The 15,917-nt window shown below is 39.7% G+C and overlaps 16 non-coding genes across 16 annotated transcripts; 13 read left to right on the forward strand and 3 right to left on the reverse strand.

Moving 5' to 3' along the window:
- Window positions 1-893: 893 nt before the first annotated feature.
- TRNAV-UAC (transfer RNA valine (anticodon UAC)) lies at window positions 894-966 on the reverse strand. Its single transcript has one exon. It is a non-coding gene; the product is annotated as a tRNA-Val (tRNA).
- A 149-nt stretch (window positions 967-1,115) lies between these two features.
- On the forward strand, window positions 1,116-1,188 carry TRNAV-UAC (transfer RNA valine (anticodon UAC)). The gene has a single exon. It is a non-coding gene; the product is annotated as a tRNA-Val (tRNA).
- Window positions 1,189-2,157: 969 nt separating this feature from the next.
- TRNAV-UAC (transfer RNA valine (anticodon UAC)) lies at window positions 2,158-2,230 on the forward strand. Its single transcript has one exon. It is a non-coding gene; the product is annotated as a tRNA-Val (tRNA).
- Window positions 2,231-2,341: 111 nt separating this feature from the next.
- TRNAA-UGC (transfer RNA alanine (anticodon UGC)) lies at window positions 2,342-2,414 on the forward strand. The gene has a single exon. It is a non-coding gene; the product is annotated as a tRNA-Ala (tRNA).
- A 112-nt stretch (window positions 2,415-2,526) lies between these two features.
- TRNAV-UAC (transfer RNA valine (anticodon UAC)) lies at window positions 2,527-2,599 on the forward strand. Its single transcript has one exon. It is a non-coding gene; the product is annotated as a tRNA-Val (tRNA).
- Window positions 2,600-3,576: 977 nt separating this feature from the next.
- TRNAV-UAC (transfer RNA valine (anticodon UAC)) lies at window positions 3,577-3,649 on the reverse strand. The gene has a single exon. It is a non-coding gene; the product is annotated as a tRNA-Val (tRNA).
- Window positions 3,650-4,840: 1,191 nt separating this feature from the next.
- TRNAV-UAC (transfer RNA valine (anticodon UAC)) lies at window positions 4,841-4,913 on the forward strand. Its single transcript has one exon. It is a non-coding gene; the product is annotated as a tRNA-Val (tRNA).
- Window positions 4,914-5,025: 112 nt separating this feature from the next.
- Window positions 5,026-5,098, forward strand: TRNAV-UAC (transfer RNA valine (anticodon UAC)). The gene has a single exon. It is a non-coding gene; the product is annotated as a tRNA-Val (tRNA).
- Window positions 5,099-9,128: 4,030 nt separating this feature from the next.
- TRNAV-UAC (transfer RNA valine (anticodon UAC)) lies at window positions 9,129-9,201 on the reverse strand. Its single transcript has one exon. It is a non-coding gene; the product is annotated as a tRNA-Val (tRNA).
- A 149-nt stretch (window positions 9,202-9,350) lies between these two features.
- Window positions 9,351-9,423, forward strand: TRNAV-UAC (transfer RNA valine (anticodon UAC)). Its single transcript has one exon. It is a non-coding gene; the product is annotated as a tRNA-Val (tRNA).
- Window positions 9,424-10,575: 1,152 nt separating this feature from the next.
- TRNAV-UAC (transfer RNA valine (anticodon UAC)) lies at window positions 10,576-10,648 on the forward strand. Its single transcript has one exon. It is a non-coding gene; the product is annotated as a tRNA-Val (tRNA).
- A 120-nt stretch (window positions 10,649-10,768) lies between these two features.
- TRNAV-UAC (transfer RNA valine (anticodon UAC)) lies at window positions 10,769-10,841 on the forward strand. The gene has a single exon. It is a non-coding gene; the product is annotated as a tRNA-Val (tRNA).
- A 120-nt stretch (window positions 10,842-10,961) lies between these two features.
- TRNAV-UAC (transfer RNA valine (anticodon UAC)) lies at window positions 10,962-11,034 on the forward strand. The gene has a single exon. It is a non-coding gene; the product is annotated as a tRNA-Val (tRNA).
- Window positions 11,035-11,146: 112 nt separating this feature from the next.
- TRNAV-UAC (transfer RNA valine (anticodon UAC)) lies at window positions 11,147-11,219 on the forward strand. Its single transcript has one exon. It is a non-coding gene; the product is annotated as a tRNA-Val (tRNA).
- Window positions 11,220-11,723: 504 nt separating this feature from the next.
- On the forward strand, window positions 11,724-11,796 carry TRNAV-UAC (transfer RNA valine (anticodon UAC)). Its single transcript has one exon. It is a non-coding gene; the product is annotated as a tRNA-Val (tRNA).
- A 751-nt stretch (window positions 11,797-12,547) lies between these two features.
- Window positions 12,548-12,620, forward strand: TRNAV-UAC (transfer RNA valine (anticodon UAC)). The gene has a single exon. It is a non-coding gene; the product is annotated as a tRNA-Val (tRNA).
- Window positions 12,621-15,917: the final 3,297 nt, after the last annotated feature.

The following is a 15,917-nucleotide window of genomic DNA, read 5'->3' on the forward strand; positions in this document are numbered from 1 at the left end:
GAAAAAAAAAAATCCAAGTTTTCATAGCGTTATGGTCATAAGGTCTGCTTTACACATTGATTTCGTTGTGTTCTCCCTTTTGTGAAACCAGTCTATTTTTTTTACTTTTCGCTGGATCATCGATTGAATTTCAATGTATATTGTCAAGTTCTGCCACAGTCAAGGTTTCATAGTATTGTGGTTATCATGTCTGCTTTACACTCAGAAGCTAATAAAAGGAGAAGACAAAAAGGCAGGATAAGAGCGCCTCGTGTAACTCTGTGGTTGAAAGTCAGACACTTAAAAGCAATAAGCAGTGGACTCTCACCTGGTTTCCCCCTTGGCTTCATGCATATCATCCCTTTAGGCACAAAATGTCAGGATGACAGCGCCTCGTGTAACTCTGTGGATGAAAGTCAGACTCTTAAAAGCAATAAGCAGTGGACTCTCACCTGGTTTCCCCCTTGGGTTCATGCATGTCACCCCTTTAGGGGTAGTTCAGGGAGCAGAACTGCATCGTGTCAGTGCTGTACCTGTTATCCTAGGCAGGAACCCATCAATCGTCTAAAAAGTATAAAGGAAATAATGGTGCACTTGATTCATTTGTTTCAAAGGAGCAGACAAGACTCATAAGTAATAGCAAATCATCAATAGGATTGATACCAAATTATATATAGAAAAGGCAAAAACACGTTTCGGAGCTCAAGGTCCTGGGTTCAATCTCCAGTGAATCCAACCTCGTTAATACAAAATTATTTTTAAAGCAGACGTGATAACCACTACACTATGAAACCGTGACAGACACAGAAATTAGTGATAACTATGAACAAGTAGGTTATGCAGTTCTACTTAGTATGCCTCAAACAACAAAATGTAATCATAAACTCTTAAAAAATATTTTGTATTAACGAGGTTGGTTTCACTGGGGATTGAACCCAGGACCTTCTGTGTGTAAAGCAGACGTGATAACCACTACACTATGAAACCACAACAGATTCAGATATTGGTGATAACTATCAACAAGTAGGTTATGCAGTTCAACTTAGTTTATGATTACATTTTGTTGAATATGGCATACTAAGTCGAACTGCATAACCTACTTGCTCATAGTTATCGCTAATTGTTGTGTCTGTCGCGGTTTCATAGTGTAGTGGTTATCACGTCTGTTTTACATGCAGAATGTCCTGGGTTCGTTCCCCAGTGAAACAAAACTGGTTTGTACAAAATTATTTTTAAGAGATTATGATAAGATTTTGTTGTATATGGCAAACTGAGTCGAACTGCATAACCTACTTGCTCATAGTTATCGCTAATTAAATCCATTCTAAGCTTTTAAAGAGTCAAGGCTTAAATCTTATTAAATAGGGAATACAAAGGATTGTGTCATGATATTATTGTTTACAATTTAAAAAAAATCCAAGTTTTCATAACGTTATGGTCATAAGGTCTGCTTTACACATTGATTTCGTTGTGTTCTCCCTTTTGTGAAACCAGTCTATTTTTTACTTTTTGCTGGATCATCGATTGAATTTCAATGTATATTGTCAAGTTCTGCCACAGTCAAGGTTTCATAGTATAGTGGTTATCATGTCTACTTTACACTCAGAAGTCAATAAAAGGAGAAGACAAAAAGGCAGGATAACAGCGCCTCGTGTAACTCTGTGGATGAAAGTCAAAAATAAGCAGTGGACTCTCACCTGGTTTCCCCCTTGGGTTCATGCATATCACCCCTTTAGGCACAAAATTATATCTAGAAAAGGCACTCGGACTCTCACCTGGTTTCCCCCTTGGGTTCATGCATATCACCCCTTTAGGGGTAGTTCAGGGAGCAGAACTGCATCCTGTCAGTGCTGTACCTGTTATCCTAGGCAGGAACCCGTCAATTGTCTGAAAAGTATAAAGGAAATAATGGTGCACTTGATTCATTTGTTTCTAAGGAGCAGACAAGACTCATAAGTAATAGCAAATCATCAATAGGATTGATACCAAATTATATATAGAAGAGGCAAAAACACGTTTCGGAGCTCAAGGTCCTGGGTTCAATCCCCAGTGAAACCAAACTCGTTTATACAAAATTCTTTTTAAGAGTTTATGATTACATTTTGTTGTATATGGCATACTAAGTCGAATTGCATAACCTACTTGCTCATGGTTATCGCTAACTTCTGTGTCTGTCATGGTTTCATAGTGTAGTAGTTATCACGTCTGCTTTACACGCAGAAGGTCCTGGGTTCAATCCCCAGTGAAACCAACCTCGTTAATACAAAATTATTTTTATGATTACATTTTGTTGTATATGGCATACTGAGTCATACAGCATAACCTACTTGCTCATAGTTATCGCTAATTTTGTGTCTGTCACGGTTTCATAGTGTAGTGGTTATCATGTCTGCTTTGCATGCAGAGGGTCCTGGGTTCAATCCCCAGTGAAACCAACCTCGTTAGTACAAAATTCTTTTTATGATTACATTTTGTTGTATATGGCATACTAAGTAGAACTGCATAACCTGCTTGTTCATAGTTATCGCTAATTTCTATTTCTGTCGTGGTTTCATAGTGTAGTGGCTATCACGTCTGCTTTACACGCAGAAGGTCCTGGGTTCAATCCCCAGTGAAACCAACCCATTCTAAGCTTTTAAAGAGTCAAGGCTTAGCTCTTATTAAATAGGGAATACAACGGCTTGTGTCATGTTATTATTGTCTACAATTAAAAGAAAATCCAAGTTTTCATAGCGTTATGGTCATAAGGTCTGCTTTACACATTGATTTCGTTGTGTTCTCCCTTTTGTGAAACCAGTCTATTTTTTTACTTTTTGCTGGATCATCGATTGAATTTCAATGTATATTGTCAAGTTCTGCCACAGTCAAGGTTTCATAGTATAGTGGTTATCATGTCTGCTTTACACTCAGAAGCTAATAAAAGGAGAAGACAAAAAGGCAGGATAACAGCGCCTCGTGTAACTCTGTGGTTGAAAGTCAGACACTTAAAAGCAGTAAGCAGTGGACTCTCACCTGGTTTCCCCCTTGGCTTCATGCATATCATCCCTTTAGGCACAAAATGTCAGGATGACAGTGCCTCGTGTAACTCTGTGGATGAAAGTCAGACACTTAAAAGCAATAAGCAGTGGACTCTCACCTGGTTTCCCCTTGGGTTCATGCATATCACCCCTTTAGGGGTAGTTCAGGGAGCAGAACTGCATCCTGTCAGTGCTGTACCTGTTATCCTAGGCAGGAACCCATCAATCGTCTAAAAAGTATAAAGGAAATAATGGTGCACTTGATTCATTTGTTTCTAAGGAGCAGACAAGACTCATAAGTAATAGCAAATCATCAATAGGATTGATACCAAATTATATATAGAAAAGGCAAAAACACGTTTCGGAGCTCAAGGTCCTGGGTTCAATCTCCAGTGAATCCAACCTCGTTAATACAAAATTCTTTTTAAAGCAGACGTGATAACCACTACACTATGAAACCGTGACAGACACAGAAATTAGTGACAACTATGAACAAGTAGGTTATGCAGTTCTACTTAGTATGCCTCAAACAACAAAATGTAATCATAAACTCTTAAAAAATATTTTGTATTAACGAGGATGGTTTCACTGGGGATTGAACCCAGGACCGTCTGCGTGTAAAGCAGACGTGATAACCACTACACTATGAAACCACGACAGATAAGGAATTGGTGATAACTATCAACAAGTAGGTTATGCAGTTCAACTTAGTTTATGATTACATTTTGTTGTATATGGCATACTAAGTCGAACTGCATAACCTACTTGCTCATAGTTATCGCTAGTTGCTGTGACTGTTGTGGCTCATAGTGTAGTGGTTATCACGTCTGTTTTACATGCAGAATGTCCTGGGTTCGTTCCCCAGTGAAACCAAACTGGTTTATACAAAATTATTTTTAAGAGTTTATGATAAGATTTTGATGTATATGGCATACTGAGTCGAACTGCATAACCTACTTGCTCATAGTTATCGCTAATTCAATCCATTCTAAGCTTTTAAAGAGTCAAGGCTTAGATCTTATTAAATAGGGAATACAAAGGATTTTGTCATGATATTATTGTCTACAATTAAAAAAAATCCAAGTTTTCATAACGTTATGGTCATAAGGTCTGCTTTACACATTGATTTCGTTGTGTTCTCCCTTTTGTGAAACCAGTCTATTTTTTACTTTTTGCTGGATCATCGATTGAATTTCAATGTATATTGTCAAGTTCTGCCACAGTCAAGGTTTCATAGTATAGTGGTTTTCATGTCTACTTTACACTCAGAAGTCAATAAAAGGAGAAGACAAAAAGGCAGGATAACAGCGCCTCGTGTAACTCTCTGGATGAAAGTCAGAAATAAGCAGTGGACTCTAACCTGGTTTCCCCCTTGGGTTCATGCATATCACCCCTTTAGGCACAAAACTATATCTAGAAAAAGCACTCGGACTCTAACCTGGTTTCCCGGTTGGTTTCATGCATATCACCCCATATTTAGGGGTAGCTTAGGGAGCAGAACTGCATCCTGTCAGTGCTGTACCTGTTATCCTAGGCAGGAACCCGTCAATTGTCTGAAAAGTATAACGGAAATAATGGTGCACTTGATTCATTTGTTTCTAAGGAGCAGACAAGACTCATAAGTAATAGCAAATCATCAATAGGATTGATACCAAATTATATATAGAAGAGGCAAAAACATGTTTCGGAGCTCAAGGTCCTGGGTTCAATCCCCAGTGAAACCAAACTCGTTTATACAAAATTCTTTTTAAGAGTTTATGATTACATTTTGTTGTATATGGCATACTAAGTCGAATTGCATAACCTACTTGCTCATGATTTTCGCAAATTTCTGTGTCTGTCACGGTTTCATAGTGTAGTGGTTATCACGTCTGCTTTACACGCAGAAGGTCCTGGGTTCAATCCCCAGTAAAACCAACCTCGTTAATTCAAAATTCTTTTTATGATTACATTTTGTTGTATATGGCATACTTAGTAGAACTGCATAACCTACTTGTTCATAGTTATCGCTGACTTTTATGTCTGGCGCGGTTTCATAGTGTAGTGGCTATCACGTCTGCTTTACATGCAGAAGGTCCTGGGTTCAATCCCCAGTGAAACCAACCCATTTTAAGCTTTTAGAGAGTCAAGGCTTAGATCTTATTAAATAGGGAATACAAAGGCTTGTGTCATGATATTATTGTCTACAATAAAAAAAATAAATCCAAGTTTTCATAGCGTTATGGTCATAAGGTCTGCTTTACACATTGATTTCGTTGTGTTCTCCCTTTTGTGAAACCAGTCTATTTTTTTACTTTTCGCTGGATCATCGATTGAATTTCAATGTATATTGTCAAGTTCTGCCACAGTCAAGGTTTCATAGTATAGTGGTTATCATGTCTGCTTTACACTCAGAAGTCAATAAAAGGAGAAGACAAAAAGGCAGGATAACAGCGCCTCGTGTAACTCTGTGGTTGAAAGTCAGACACTTAAAAGCAATAAGCAGTGGACTCTCACCTGGTTTCCCCCTTGGGTTCATGCATATCATCCCTTTAGGCACAAAATGTCAGGATGACAGCGCCTCGTGTAACTCTGTGGATGAAAGTCAGACACTTAAAAGCAATAAGCAGTGGACTCTCACCTGGTTTCCCCCTTGGGTTCATGCATGTCACCCCTTTAGGGGTAGTTCAGGGAGCAGAACTGCATCCTGTCAGTGCTGTACCTGTTATCCTAGGCAGGAACCCATCAATCGTCTAAAAAGTATAAAGTTTTTAAAGTAGACGTGATAACCACTACACTATGAAACCGTGACAGACACAGAAATTAGTGATAACTATGAACAAGTAGGTTATGCAGTTCGACTTAGTATGCCTCAGACAACAAAATGTAATCATAAACTCTTAACCCCTTCATGACCCAGCCCATTTTCACCTTCATGACCTGGGCATTTTTTGAAAATCTGACCACTGTCACTTTAAACATTAATAACTCTGGAATGCTTTTACTTATCATTCTGATTCCGAGATTGTTTTTTCGTGACATATTTTACTTTATGTTTTTGGTAAAATTTCACTGATATTTGCATCCTTTCTTGGTAAAAAATCTAAAAATGTCATGAAAATTTGGAAAATTTAGCATTTTTCTAACTTTGAAAGTCTCTGCTTGAAAGGAAAATGGATATTCCAAATAAATTACATATTGATTCACATATACAATATGTCTACTTTGTGTTTGCATAAAAAAATTGACAAGTTTTTACTTTTAGAAGACAGCAGAGGGCTTCAAAGTTCCGCAGCAATTTTCCAATTTTTCTCAAGATTTTCAAAATCGTAATTTTTCAGGGCCCAGTTCAGGTTGGAAGTGGATTTTAAGGGTCTTCATATTAGAAATACCCCATAAATGACCCCATTATAAAAACTGCACCCCCCAAAGTATTCAAAATGAAATTCAGTAAGTGTTTTAACCCTTTAGGTGTTTCACAGGAATAGCAGCAAAGTGAAGGAGAAAATTCTAAATCTTCATTTTTTACACTCGCATTTTCTTGTAGACCCAATTTTTGAATTTTTACAAGGGGTAAAAGGAGAGAAATCACCCTAAAATTTGTAACCCAATTTCTCTCGAGTAAGGAAATACCTCATATGCGTATATAAAGTGTTCGGCGGGCGCAGTAGAGGGCTCAGAAGGGAAGGAGCGACAATGGGATTTTGGAGAGTGAGTTTTTCTGAAAGAGTTTTTGGGGGGCATGTCCCATTTAGGAAGCCCCTATGGTGCCAGAACAGTGGACCCCCCCACATGTGACCCCATTTTGGAAACTATACCCCTCATGGAATTTAATAAGGGGTGCAGTGAGCATTTACACCCCACTGGCGTTTGACAGATATTTGAAACAGTGGACTGTGCAAATTAAAAATTTTATTTTTCATTTTCACAGACCACTGTTCCAAAAATCTGTCATACACCAGTGGGGTGTAAATGCTCACTGCACCCCTTATTACATTCCGTGAGGGGTGTAGTTTCCAAAATGGGGTCACATATGGATATTTATTGTTTTGCGTTTGTCAGAACTGCTGTAACAATCAGCCACCCCTGTGCAAATCACCTCAAATGTACATGGTGCACTCTCCCTTCTGGGCCTTGTTGTGCGCCCCCAGAGCACTTTGTGCCCACATATGGGGCATCTCCGTAGTCGGGAGAAATTGCGTTACAAATTTTGGGGGTCTTTTTTCCCTTTTACCTCTTGTGAAAATGAAAAGTATAGGGCAACACCAGCATGTCAGTGTAAAAAATTTATTTTTTTACACTAACATGCTGGTGTAGACCCCAACTTCACCTTTTCATAAGGGGTTAAAGAAGAAAAAGCCCCCCAAAATTTGTAAGGCAATTTCTCCCGAGTACGGCGATACCCCATATGTGTCCCAAAACTGTTGCCCTGAAATACGACAGGGCTCCAAAGTGAGAGAGCGCCATGCGCATTTGAGGCCTGAATTAGGGATTTGCATAGGGGTGGACATAGGGGTATTCTATGCCAATGATTCCCAAACAGGGTGCCTCCAGCTGTTGCAAAACTCCCAGCATGCCTGGACAGTCAATGGCTGTCCGGCAATACTGGGAGTTATTATTTTGCTGGAGCTGGAGGCTCCGTTTTGGAAACAGTAGCGTACCAGACGTTTTTCATTTTTGGGGGGGAGGGGGGCTGTGTAGGGATATGTGTATATGTAGTGTTTTTTACTTTTTATTTTAGGTTAGTGTTAGTGTATGTAGTGTTTTTAGGGTACAGTCACATGGGCAGAGGTTCACAGCAAGTTTGCCGCTGGAAGTTTGAGCTGCAGCGCAAAATTTGCTCCATCTCAAACTTGCAGCACTCACTGTAAACCTCCGCCCATGTGAGTGTACCCTGTACATTCACATTGGGGGGAGGGGGCAAACATCCAGCTGTTGCAAACTCTGAGCATGCCCTTTGGCTGTCCGTGCATGCTGGGAGTTGTAGTTTTGCAACAGCTGGAGGAACACTGGTTTGGAAACACTAAGTTAAGTAATAAACTTTCAAGTGTTTTGCAACCAAACTTAGTGTTTCCAAACCAGTGTGCCTCCAGCTGTTGCAAAACTACAACTCCCAGCATGCATGGTCTGTCAGTGCATGCTGGGAGTTATAGTTTTGCAACAATTGCAACAGCTGGAGGCACTGAGGTAGGAAACGGACAATGTTTCCCAACTAGTGTGCCTCCAGTTGTTGCAAAACCCAGGCATGCTGGAAGTTGTAGTTCGGCAATATCTGAAGGATCAGATGTTGCCGAACTACAACTTCCAGCATGCTTGGGCAGTCTGGGCATGCTGGGAGTTGTAGTTTTGCAACATCTGGAGGTCCACAGTTTGGAGACCACTATATAATGGTCTCCAATCTGTGCTCTTCCAGATGTTAGAGAACTACAACTCCCAGCATGCCTGGACAGACTGAGCATGCTGGGAGTTGTAGTTTTGCAACATCTGGAAGAGCACAGATTGGAGACCATTATACAGTGGTCTCCAAACTGTGGGCCTCCAGATGTTGCAAAACTACAACTCCCAGCATGCCCAGAAAGCCAAAGGCTGTCTGGGCATGCTGGGAGTTGCAGTTTTGAAACTCTCAGAGGCAGCAGTGAGATCGCTTTACGTTGATCTCACTGCTGCCAATGAAGATGCCGCACTGCTGCCGGAAACTCACCTCCGGGACGCAGCGCCGCCGGGACCGCATGGAGGACGCCGGGACCGCCGGGACCGCTCGGGACACCGCTCGGACGGGTAAGTGATGCCGGGGGACGGGTCAGGGACACTTAGCAGAGCGGTGTGTGTCCCGATCCCCGTGATCCGGACTCACACACCGCGCTGCTAAGTATTCTGATAGCGAAACGCTGCTATCAGCTAGTCAGATTTGACCAGCTGATAGCAGCGATCGCTGGGGGGGGTGGGGGACGAAACCCCCCGTGGTCGCACGGTAAGATGGCTGGCTATCAGTGATAGCCACCATCTTTCCGGGCGCTGCGGGATGCCGCGAGTAGCGGCAGTAATGTTCATGACGTACCTGTATGTCATGGGTCGGGAACACCTTGCCACCCATGACGTACAGGTATGTCATAGGTCGGGAAGGGGTTAAAAAATATTTTGTATTAACAAGGTTGGTTTCACTGGGGATTGAACCCAGGACCTTCTGCGTGTAAAGCAGATGTGATAACCACTACACTATGAAACCACGACAGATACAAAACTTAGTGATAACTATGAACAAGTAGGTTATGCAGTTCAACTTAGTTTATGATTACATTTTGTTGTATATGGCATACTAAGTCGAACTGCATAACCTACTTGCTCATAGTTATCGCTACTTGCTATGTCTGTCGCGGTTTCATAGTGTAGTGGTTATCACGTCTGCGTTACATGCAGAAGGACCTGGGTTCAATCCCCAGTGAAACCAACCTCATTATCACAAAATTCTTTTTATGATTACATTTTGTTGTATATGGCATACTAAGTCGAACTGCATAACCTACTTGCTCATAGTTATCGCTAATTGCTGTGTCTGTCACGGTTTCATAATGTAGTGGTTATCACGTCTGTTCTACATGCAGAATGTCCTGGGTTTGTTCCCCAGTGAAACCAAACTGGTTTATACAAAATTATTTTTAAGAGTTTATGATAACATTTTGTTGTATATGGCATACTGAGTCAAACTGCATAACCTACTTGCTCATAGTTATCGCTAATTCAACCCATTCTAAGCTTTTGAAGAGTCAAGGCTTAGATCTTATTAAATAGGGAATACAAAGGATTGTGTCATGATATTATTGTCTACAATTAAAAAAATCCAAGTTTTCATAACGTTATGGTCGTAAGGTCTGATTTACACATTGATTTTGTTGTGTTCTCCCTTTTGTGAAACCAGTCTATTTTTTACTTTTTGCTGGATCATCGATTGAATTTCAATGTATATTGTCAAGTTCTGCCACAGTCAAGGTTTCATAGTATAGTGGTTATCATGTCTACTTTACACTCAGAAATCAATAAAAGGAGAAGACAAAAAGGCAGGATAACAGCGCCTCGTGTAACTCTGTGGATGAAAGTCAGAAATAAGCAGTGGACTCTCACCTGGTTTCCCCCTTGGGTTCATGCATATCACCGCTTTAGGCACAAAATTATATCTAGAAAAGGCACTCGGACTCTCACCTGGTTTCCCCCTAGGGTTCATGCATATCACCACTTTAGGGGTAGTTCAGGGAGCAGAACTGCATCCTGTCAGTGCTGTACCTGTTATCCTAGGCAGGAACCCGTCAATTGTCTGAAAAGTATAAAGGAAATAATGGTGCACTTGATTCATTTGTTTCTAAGGAGCAGACAAGACTCATAAGTAATAGCAAATCATCAATAGGATTGATACCAAATTATATATAGAAGAGGCCAAAACACGTTTCGGAGCTCAAGGTCCTGGGTTCAATCTCCAGTGAAACCAAACTCGTTTACACAAAATTCTTTTTAAGAGTTTATTATTACATTTTGTTGTATATGGCATACTAAGTCGAACTGCATAACCTACTTGTTCATAGTTCTCGCTTGTTTTTGTGTCTGGTGTGCTTTCATAGTGTAGTGGTTATCACGCCTGCTTTACATGCAGAAGGGCCTCGGTTCAATCCCCAGTGAAACCAAACTCATTTATACAAAATAATTTTTAAGAATTTATGATTACATTTTGTTGTATATGGCTTACTAAGTCAAACTGCATAACCTACTTGCTCATAGTTATCGCTAAAGTCTGTGTCTGGCACGGTTTCATAGTGTAGTGGTTATTATGTCTGCTTTACATGCAGAATGTCCTGGTTTCAATCCCCAGTGAAACCAAACTCGTTTATACAAAATTCTTTTTAAGAGTTTATGATTACATTTTGTTAAATATGGCAAACTAAGTCGATTTTCATAACCTACTTGCTCATGGTTATTGCCAATTTCTGTGTCTGTCACGGTTGCATAGTGTAGTGGATATCACGTCTGCTTTACACGCAGAAGGTCCTGGATTCAATCCCCAGTGAAACCAACCTCTTTTATACAAAATTCTTTTTATAAGTACATTTTGTTGTATTTGGCAAACTAAGTCGAACTGTATAACCTACTTGTTCATAGTTATCGCTAATTTCAGCGGCTGTCACGGTTTCATAGTGTAGTGGTTATCACGTCTGCTTTACACGCAGAAGGTTCTGGGTTCAATCCCCAGTGAAACTAAACTCGTTAAACAAAATGATTTTTAAGAGTTTATGATTACATTTTGTTGTATATGGCATACTAAGTCGAACTGCATAACCTGCTTGTTCATATTTATCACTAATTTTTGTATCTGGCACGGTTTCATAGTGTAGTGGTTATGATGTCTGCTTTACATGGAGAATGTCCTGGGTTCATTCCCCAGTGAAACCAAACTGGTTTATACAAAATTATTTTTAAGAGTTTATGGTTACATTTTGTTGTATATGGCATACTAAGTCGAACCGCATAACCAACTTGCTCATGGTTATCGCTAATTTCTATGATTTTAATGGTTTTATAGTGTAGTGGTTATCATGTCTGCTTTACATGGAGAATGTCTGTGTTCAATCCCCAGTGAAACCAAACTGGTTGATACAAAATTATTTTTAAGAGTTTATGATTACATTTTGTTGTATATGGCTTACTAAGTCGAACTGCATAACCTACTTGCTCATAGTTATCGCTAATGACTGCGTCTGTCGTGGTTTCATAGTGTAGTGGTTATCACGTCTGCTTTACACGCAGAAAGTCCTGGGTTCAGTCCCCAGTGAAACCAACCCATTTTAAGCTTTTAAAGAGTCAAGGCTTAGATCTTATTAAATAGGGAATACAAAGGCTTGTGTCATGATATTATTGTCTTCAATTAAAAAAAAAAAGCGCCTCGTGTAACTCTGTGGATGAAAGTCAGACACTGAAAAGGAATAAGCAGTGGACTCTCACCTGGTTTCCCCCTTGGGTTCATGCATATCACCCCTTTAGCGGTAGTTCAGGGAGCAGAACTGCATCCTGTCAGTGCTGTACCTGTTATCCTAGGCAGGAACCCGTCAATCGTCTGAAAAGTATAAAGGAAATAATGGTGCATTTGTTTCTAAGGAGCAGACAAGACTCATAAGTATTAGCAAATCATCAATAGGATTGATACCAAATTATATATAGAAAAGGCAAAAACGCGTTTCGGGGCTCAAGGTCCTGGGTTCAATCTCCAGTGAAATCAAACTTGTTTACACAAAATTATTTTTAAGAGTTTATGATTACATTTTGTTGTATATGGCATACTAAGTCGAACTGCATAACCTACTTGTTCATAGTTATCGCTAATGTCTGTGTCTGGCACGGTTTCATAGTGTAGTGGTTATGACGTGTGCTTTACATGCAGAATGTCTTGGTTTCAATCCCCAGTGAAACCAAGCTCGTTTACACAAAATTCTTTCTAAGAGTTTATGATTACATTTTGTTGTATATGGCATACTAAGTCGAACTGCATAACCTACTTGTTCATAGTTATCGCTAATGTCTGTGTCTGGCATGGTTTCATAGTGTAGTGGTTATCATGTCTGCTTTACTCGCAGAAGGTCCTAGGTTCAATCCCCAGTGAAACCAACCCATTCTAAGCTTTTAAAGAGTCAAGGCTTAGATCTTATTAAATAGGGAATACAAAGGCTTGTGTCATGATATGTCTACAATTGTCTACAATTTAAAAAAATCCAAGTTTTCATAGCGTTATTCTCATAAGGTCTGCTTTATACATTGATTTTGTTGTGTTCTCCCTTTTGTGAAACCAGTCTTTTACTTTTCGCTGGATCATCGATTGAATTTCAAGGTATATTGTCAAGTTCTGCCACAGTCAAGGTTTTATAGTATAGTGGTTATCATGTCTGCTTTACACTCAGAAGTCAATAAAAGGAGAAGACAAAAAGGCACCTCGTGTAACTCTGTGGATGAAAGTCAGACACTTAAAAGAAATAAGCAGTGGACTCTCACCTGGTTTCCCCCTTGGGTTCATGCATATCACCCCTTTAGGGGTAGTTCAGTGAGCAGAACTGCATCCTGTCAGTGCTGTACCTGGTATCCTAGGCAGGAACCCGTCAATTGTCTGAAAAGTATAATGGAAATAATGGTGCACTTGATTCATTTGTTTCTAAGGAGCAGATAAGACTCATAAGTAATAGCAAAACATCAATAGGATTGATACCAAATTACATATAGACAAGGCAAAAACATGTTTCGGGGCTCAAGGTCCTGGGTTCAATCTCCAGTGAAACCAAACTCGTTTACACAAAATTCTTTTGAAGAGTTTATGATTACATTTTGTTGCAGATGGCATACTTAGTCTCACTACATAACCTACTTGTTCATAGTTATCGCTAAGTTCTACATCTGGCACGGTTTCGTAGTGTAGTGGTTATCAGGTCTGTTATGCACACAGAAGGGTCTAGGTTCAATCCCCAGTGACACCAAACTTATCTATACAAAACTATTTTTAAGAGTTTATGATTACATATTTGTTGTATATGGTATACTAAGTCGAACTGCATAACCTACTTGTTCATATCTGTCGCTAATTTCTGTGTCTGGCACGTTTGCTTTATGCGCAGAAGATCCTGGGTTCAATCCCCAGTGAAACCATACTTGTTTATACAAAATTGTTTTGAAGAGTTTATGATTAGATTTTGTTGTATGTTGCCAACTAAGTCTTACGTCATGACCTTCTTGTTCAATGTAATTGCCAAATCCTTTGACTGGCAATGTTTTATAGTGTAGTGGTTATCACGTCTGCTTTACACGCAGAAGGTCCTGAGTTTAACCTCTTAGGGACTTAGGTAGTACCTGTACGCCCTAAGCCCGGTTCAGGTGTTAAAAACGGATCACGCCGTGACCCCGCATCACACCGGGTCGGTCCCGGCTGCTAACCATCGGACCCTGGGCTAACAGCGCCCGGCATCGATCATTGTGCCGCGCGCTGTTAACCCGTCAGACGCGGCAATCAAATTTGACCGCCATGTCTGAAAATGAAAGTAAACGGTTCCCGGCAACTCAGTCAGCTGGAACGGAGGCAGAGGTCTCCTTACCTCTCTCCGCGGCGTCCGATCGTCGATTGATTGCTCCAAGCCTTAGCTACAGGCTTGAGCAATCAAGCCCCTATTTGACTGATCCGTGCAAAGCTACGGATTTGCAGGGATCAGCATAGGAGATCAGTGTGTGCAGTGTTATAGGTCCCTATGGGAGCTATAACACTGCAAAAAAAAAAGTGAAAAAAAAGTTAACAAAGGTCGTTTAACCCCTTCCCTATTAAAAGTTTTAATCACCCCCCTTTTGCCATAAAAAAATAAAACTGTGTAAATAAAAATAAACATATGTGGTATCGCCGCATGTGAAAATGTCCGACCTATAAAAATATATAATTAATTAAATTGCACAGTCAATGGCGTGCGCGCAAAAAAATTCCAAAGTCCATAATAGTGTATTTTTGGTCACTTTTTATATCATAAAAAAATGAATAAAAAGCGATCAAAAAGTCTGATCAACAAAAAAATGGTACCGGAAAAAACTTCAGAACACGATGCAAAAAACTTAGCCCTTATACCGGCCCGTACGCAGAAAAAAAAAAAGGTACAGGGGTCATAAGATGACAATTTTAAAAGCATACATTTTCCTGCATGTAGTTATGATATTTTTCAGAAGTGCGACAAAATCAAACCGTATTGAATCATTTTAACCGTATGGACCTACAGAATAAAGATAAGGTGTAATTTTGACCAAAAAATGCACTGCGTAGAAACGGAAGCCCCCAAAATTTACAAAAGGAAATTTTTTCTTCAATTATGTTGCACAATGACTTTTTTTTCTGTTTCGCCATGGATTTTTTGGTAAAATGACTAATATCAATGCAAAGTAGAATTGGTTGCGCAAAAAATAAGCCATCATATGGATTTTTAGGTGCAAAATTGAAAGCGTTATGTTTTTTAGAAGGTGATGAGGAAAAAATGAAAATGCAAAAACGGAAAATACCCTGCGTCATTAAGGGGTTAAGGGGTTAAGGGTTTAATTGTCTTGCTGTAAAGAATATCACTAAATGCTGTTACAAACAGGTCAGGTAAGCCCCAGTGCATAATGACTATGGCATACCAAAACTGGTGACATGGCTTTCTTGCTCATGGCTGTCAACCAAGTTTTCATACTGCAGTGGTCATCACATCTGCTTTACATGCAGATATTCCTAGGCTCAATTCCCAATGAAACTAACTCAATTCAAACTTTCAGGGTTAAAGGGGTACTGGAAAACATTTTTTTTTATTCACTGGTGCCAGAAAGTTAAACAGATTTGTAAATTACTTCAATTTAAGAAATTTAAACCTTCCAGTACTTATCAGCTGCTATATGTTCCATAAGTTCTTTTCTTTTTGAATTTCCTTTTTGTCTGACCACAGTGCTCTCTGCTGACACCTCTGTCCATTTAAGGAACTGTCCAGAGTAGGAGCAAATCCCCATAGCAAATGTGTCCCCATAGGTGTCAACAGAGAGCACTGTGGTCAGACCGAAAGGAAATTCAAAAAGAAAAGAATTTCCTGTGGAACATATAGCAGCTGATAAATACTGGAAGGATTAAGATTTTTAAATTAAAAGAAGTAATTTACAAATCTGTTTGACTTTCAGTTGATTTAAAAAAAAAACGTTTTCCAGTGGAATACCCCTTTAAATATTAAGGTTGTGGCGTGCCTTTCCTGTCTGTAATCATCAATTCCAAGGTTCTACAGTGTATGTCATCATGTCTGCTGTACACACAGGGTGTTCTAGGTGAATGGTGTTGGGATTTCAATCCCCAGTAAAAGTAATCAATTTTTAACTTCTGAAGGGTTAATGTTTGAAGTTATATATTTACATAGTAAGTACAGTTGA

Source organism: Hyla sarda, chromosome 6 (genome assembly GCF_029499605.1).
Source record: "Hyla sarda isolate aHylSar1 chromosome 6, aHylSar1.hap1, whole genome shotgun sequence".
In the NCBI taxonomy this organism is placed as follows: domain Eukaryota; kingdom Metazoa; phylum Chordata; class Amphibia; order Anura; family Hylidae; genus Hyla; species Hyla sarda.